Genomic DNA, 6234 nt, shown 5'->3' with positions numbered 1-6234 from the left:
GTCTGATGAACTCTCCGCTCATTTTGTTTGCCAAGATACTATTCCCTTTTAGTGAGACAAAAATGCAGTCTACTTTATCTGCATTCCTGCCCTCATAGTGGAGACTGTGGTACGAGAATGAGTTTCTGCTCCCAGGCATATCTGATTTGGGGACATCTTATGCCTGTCAATTTGGATTTCTGATTGTGGTTTTCCTATTCCATCCAACTCAGTTGGAAAAGTCCCCCAGGAATGTCTGCTTTGCAGACAAAACTTAAAATCATTCCTTTTCTCCCACGGTGGCATTTGGAGAAGTGGTTACTCTCACATGCCGCTTGGCAGGTGGGTTTTATTGGTCTGCTGTTTCAAGAGGCAAGTGATTATCGTTGTTGATGGGCACACCAGATGCTCCTTGCTTTTTCCTTCATGGCTGAAAATGTGCTTCAAACATGGGACTGTAGATACATGAACTACTCCCTGGTGCTTCAGACACGGGGCTATAGGTACACAGAACTACTTATACTTAGTTCCTTTCTGTGGGACATGTACCCAGTGGTGGTGTTGCTGGTGCACGGTATTGTTCTGTTTTCTGAAAATTTTGACATTAGCAATAATTCCACATACCTGAGGTCTACAGGATGATGTCCCAGTGCATGTCTGCACTGTGTCCTGTTGAAAAATGGGATAATCAGCATTTCCCTTTCTTTGTCACTGTTTTATGACAGAAGGCTGGAATTCCTTCTGTGTGTTCATGTAATACGTGCTAGGTTATTGTGAGCTAGTCTCCTCACTGTGCTGTGTAACGATAGGAACTTATTCCTTTGATCCGACTCTGATATTGTGCCCCTCATCGAAACTCCCTTCATCCGCCGCAGTGCCTGCCATCCTTTATTAATCATTATGCAGTCAGGTTCTTAGCTTGCGTATGTGAAGCTGTGCACGTGTTCTTTGTCTTTCTGTGTCTGGCCTTTTTCACTTAACATGATATCCTCCAGTTGCATACATTTTGCTGCCAAGGACAGGATTTCATTTGTAAATGGCTGAATAATATTCCGTTTGGTAGATACACAACAAATTCTTGATCTCTTTATCAGATGATGGATTCGTTGGTTGATTCCATAATTTGGCCGTTGTTAACAGTGCTGCAGTAATCATGGTGGAGCAGGTGTCTCTTAGATCCAGTGATTTCATGTCTTTTGGATGTATACTGAGTATTGAGATTGTTGAGTCATATGGCAGTGCTATTAGTTTTTAAGAAATCTCCACAGTGTTTTCCTCAGTGGTTGTACTCATTTGGATTCCCACACTTGGTATATGAGAGTTCTCCTTTCTCCATATCCTTGCTAGAATTTTTTACTTTTTTTTTTTTTTTGATAGGCGTTCTAGTTTTATGAGGTGATATCTTTTTTTTTTTTTGACAGGCAGAGTGGACAGTGAGAGAGAGAGACAGAGAGAAAGGTCTTCCTTTGCCGTTGGTTCACCCTCCATTGGCCGCCACGGCCCACGCACTGCAGCCAGCACACCACGCTGATCTGAAGGCAGGAGCCAGGTGCTTCTCCTGGTCTCCCATGGGGTGCAGGGCCCAAGCACTTGGGCCATCCTCCACTGCACTCCCGGGCCACAGCAGAGAGCTGGCCTGGAAGAGGGGCAACCAGGACAGAATCCGGAGCCCGACCGGGACTAGAACCTGGTGTGCCAGCGCCGCTAGGCGGAGGATTAGCCTGTTGAGCCACGGTGCCAGCCCCTTTTTGGGGTTTTGATTTGCATTTCGTCTTCTTTTTTTTTTTTTTTAAGAGATTTTATTTACTTGAGAGGCAGAGTTACAGACAGAGAGGTAGGCACACAAAGGTCTTCCATACACTGGTTCAGTCCCCAGATGGCCACATTGGCGAGAGCTGAGCCCATCTAAAACCAGGAGCCAGGAGCTTCTTCCCTCGTGGTTGCAGGGACTCAAGCCCTTTGGCCATCTTGCACTGCTTTTCCAGGCCATATGCAGAGAGCTGGATCAGAAGAAGAGCAGCCAGGACATGAACCAGTGCCCACATGGAACGCTTAGCCTAGAATGCTGCAGTGTGGGCCCCTATTTTCATTTCTCTGGTGGCTCTTAATAGTTTTTTTTTCATATATTTGTTGGTCATTTCCTTTTTTTTTTTTCTTTTGAGAATTGCCTTTTTAGGCCCCTTGTGCCCATTTCTTAACTGTATTGGATGCTTGATTTTGATTTTATTGAGTTACTGATATTGTGGCTACTAACCCTTTGTTGGATAAGTAAGTAGTTTGCAAGTATTTTATCCCTTTCCATTGGTGGTTTATTCACTCTATTACTGTTTTCTTTGCTGTATAGAAGCTTCAGAGTTTGTTCTAGTTTTACTTTTGCTACCTGAACTTCTGGGGTTTTAAACAAAAAGTCATTGCCTCTACCTCTTTTAAGAGGTGTCTCCCTATGTTGTATTCCAGCAATTCCGTATTTTCGGGTCTTTGATCCATCTGAGTTGATTTTTATATGTTGTGAAAGATAGGCATTTAAATTTCATTCTTCTATATATGTATATCTAGTATTGTCAGCACCACTTATTGAAAAGACTTCGGGATTTTCATCAAGAATCAGGTAGCTGTTATGTATGTACGTTTGTATTTATATATTTTTTCTCTGTTTTCATTGATCTTTGTATCTATTTTCATGCCAGTTGCATCCTATTTTAGTTACTATAACTTTGTGAAATCAGGTATTGTTATCCCCCAGGTTTGTATAGGATCACTTTGACTTCTCTGGGCCTTCTCTGGTTCCATATGAATGTTAGAATTTTTGTTTCTGACGGTTTAAAGAATGTCATTGGTATTTTGATAGGACTTGCATTGAATCTGTAGATTTCCTAGGGAATATGAAGATTTCAATGTTAATTCTTCTAATTCACGATCAGGGGATGTCTTTACATTTTCATGTGTCTGACGATTTATTTCAGCAGTGCTTTATAATTTTATTGTGATCTTTCACTTATTTGGTTGTATTTATTACTAAATATTTAATATTTGTAGCTACTATAAATTTAGGTTTCTTTTTTCCTGTTTTTACTTTTTACTTAAAATACACAAATTTCATATACTTCATATATAGAGGTTCAGGAAGATGGTGATACTTTCCACTCAACTCTCCATCCCACCCGTACTCCCACCTTCCTTCCTTTTCCCTCTCCTGTTCCCATTCTTATTTTTTACAAAGATCTTAAACTAACCTTTACAGAGGATCATTATTGGTGTGTAAGAATGCAACTTTTTTTTTTTAACATTGATTTGGTATCCTGTGACTTATTGGTTTATCACTCCCAACATATTTTTACTGTGGTGTTTTCTGTCTAAAATCAGGTCTTCTGAAAAAACAGGTATTTTGATTTCCTCCTTCCCAATTTTCATCCTTTATTTCTTTACTTTACCTGAGTACTCTGGTGAGTACTTGAGATACTATATTGACTAAGAATGGTATATGTGGAGTTCTTATCTTGTTCCAAAACTCTGGTGAAATATTTTCAGCTTTTTCCCATTCAGTATGATATTGGCTATTGTTTATCATATAGCTTTGATAATTTTGAGCTATATTTCTCCTGTACCATGTTAGTAGATTTTTTTTAATCATTAAGGGATTTTGAATCCTGTGACAGGAGCATTCCCTGAATCTGTTGAGATGTTCATTTGTTTTGTGTTGTTCGTTCTGCTGATGTGATTTCATTGATATTTTTATAGATGTTGAACCACACTTGCATTCCTGTGATAAAACACACATATTACATGTTGTGTGTATATGAAACAATGGATTTAAAACCTTTCTCTCTGTCTTTCCCACTCTTTGTCTATAACTCTCTCAATTAACTAAATAAATCTTCCAAAAAAAAAAAAAAAAAAAGAACTTCCAATGACAGTAAACCTTTCTGTATAGATATAACAATGTGAAATTCCTTCTGTATGGCATGGTCTAGTTTTGTATTCATTCAATAAATGTTTTTTCATATATTTCAAACTGAACCATTAAAAATTCATAAATTGGAAATTTAAATCAAATGAATAAGATCTCATATAGGCCAGTGCCGCGGCTCAATAGGCTAATCCTCCACCTTGTGATGCCGGCACACCGGGTTCTAGTCCCAGTCGGGGCACCGGATTCTGTCCCGGTTGCCCCTCTTCCAGGCCAGCTCTCTGCTGTGGCTCGGGAGTGCAGTGGAGGATGGTCCAAGTGCTTGGGCCCTGCTCCCCAAGGGAGATCAGGATAAGCACGTGGCTCCTGTAAATTAAAAAAAAAAAATCTCATATAAATTTCATCACGATTTTTCTAAAGCCATGAGTACAAGCATCCTGACAAAAGAAACTAAAAATGTGTTCCAGAATTTTGCTAGTTCCTTGGTTGATTTATTTTTATTTATTTTTAAAAATTTATTTATTTATTTGAAAGTTGGAGTTACACAGAACAAGAAGGAGAGGCAGAGAGAGAGAGAGCGAGAGAGAGATTTATGGTCTTCCATCCACTGGTTCATTCCCCAGTTGACCGCAACTGCCGGAGCTGTGCCAATCTGAAGCCAGGAGCCAGGAGCCTCTTCCAGGTCTCCCTTGCGGGTGCAGGGGCCCAAAGATTTGGGCCATCTTCTACTGCTTTCCCAGGCCACAGCAGAGAGCTTGATTGGAAGTAGAACAACCTGAACTTGAACCAGTGGCCATATGGGATGCTGGCATTGCAGGCGGCGGCTTTACCTGCTATGCCACAGCACCAGCACTTAAAGTTCCTATTTAGACAACCAATCATTCCATCATCATCCAGTAAAATGACTACTCTGTCCATGACTGTACTGTCAAGAATCAATTAATGTGAGTTGTGAAAGGATTTTCTATAGTCTAGATGGAGAACATGAGACTTAATGGAGGTGACCAGTGTATATCTAGACTCTCTGAAAGGCTCAGTTTGATCTATAAATATATTCTCATTTAAATTCTCATAAAAAACCCCACACATTAGGTATCTTTATAGTAGGCCATGAAATATGTTGGAGTATATATAAATCCTATAACTTTGCTTTGTTGAATTTCATTATGGCTTCCCTGTGTCTTTATAGTCCCATACTAAGTTTAGAATCAAGTGTGTCAAAGTTAATCAAAATGAAACAAAAACTTTTGTAATGTTTATAAGTTTTGATTGAGATCATGTAAATATATGTATCTGGGAAGGACCAAGAATTTGATGCTATCACTTCCTTGAATGCATGATGTCTATCTGTGTATACAAATTTTAGGTGGTATTTAATTATTGTCAGAAATGTTTCATAATTGGTAATATACTAGGTTTGCATATATTGTGTTGAATTTACTTTAAAATAATTTGTCCTTTATATACTATCATAAAGGATATTTTAATTTGACTTTCTGGTTTTTTGTCAGCACATGGAAATGTAATGGATCTTTTTCTACTAGATTTTCTAGTATTCTTCAGATATTATACCAACTATAAAGCCTTGTTCTCTGTGAAAAGAAAGCATTTTATGTCATTCTTTACAATGAGCATGCTTTGAACTCCATTTTTCGGTTGCTGGGACACCCAGAAAACTGTTGCGTAGTGATGACAGTGGGCATTCCTGACTCCCAAGTCTTAGGGAGAAAGTAGTCAGTAGTCACTTATCTCTTGTTATAAAGTCCTGCGTAGGTGATCAAAATGCTCATTATCATGAAAAACTTCCTTTTTAATTCTAGTTGTATGAGAGACAGTTTGTCTTGAATATATACTGAGTTTTGTCTCACATTACTTCTGTATTTATTGAGGCCATCATATACTTCTTCCCTTTATTCTGTAATGTACATTGCATAATGTATATTGTACATAACTATTTATATATAGTATACAAGATATAAATGGTATACGTTCTGAATGTTATACCAATCTTACATTCCTGAAATGTAAAAAACTCCTTTTCATGATGTATTTTCAGTTTTACATATTAACCAAATGAATTTCTAAACACTTTGCTCAATATTTTTATGCCTCTATTCATAATGGCCTCCCCAGATGCAGTCTTGTGAACTTCTTGGGGCCACTATGCACTGATCTGGTTATGCCTTTCTTTGCACTGAGATCTAAAAAACGCCATAAGGCAGAAAGTCTGAGCTGATCAGTACTAGTTGTTGCTCCTGTTTTAAAAGAGATTGATCGTATCTCTGATATCTTTGTCTATAAATAAGCCTACCAACTATGACGATGAATGGACAAACAAGACAATAAAA

The sequence above is a fragment of the Lepus europaeus genome, chromosome 8 (genome assembly GCF_033115175.1).
Source record: "Lepus europaeus isolate LE1 chromosome 8, mLepTim1.pri, whole genome shotgun sequence".
NCBI lineage: Eukaryota > Metazoa > Chordata > Mammalia > Lagomorpha > Leporidae > Lepus > Lepus europaeus.
This window is presented reverse-complemented; position numbering follows the sequence as displayed.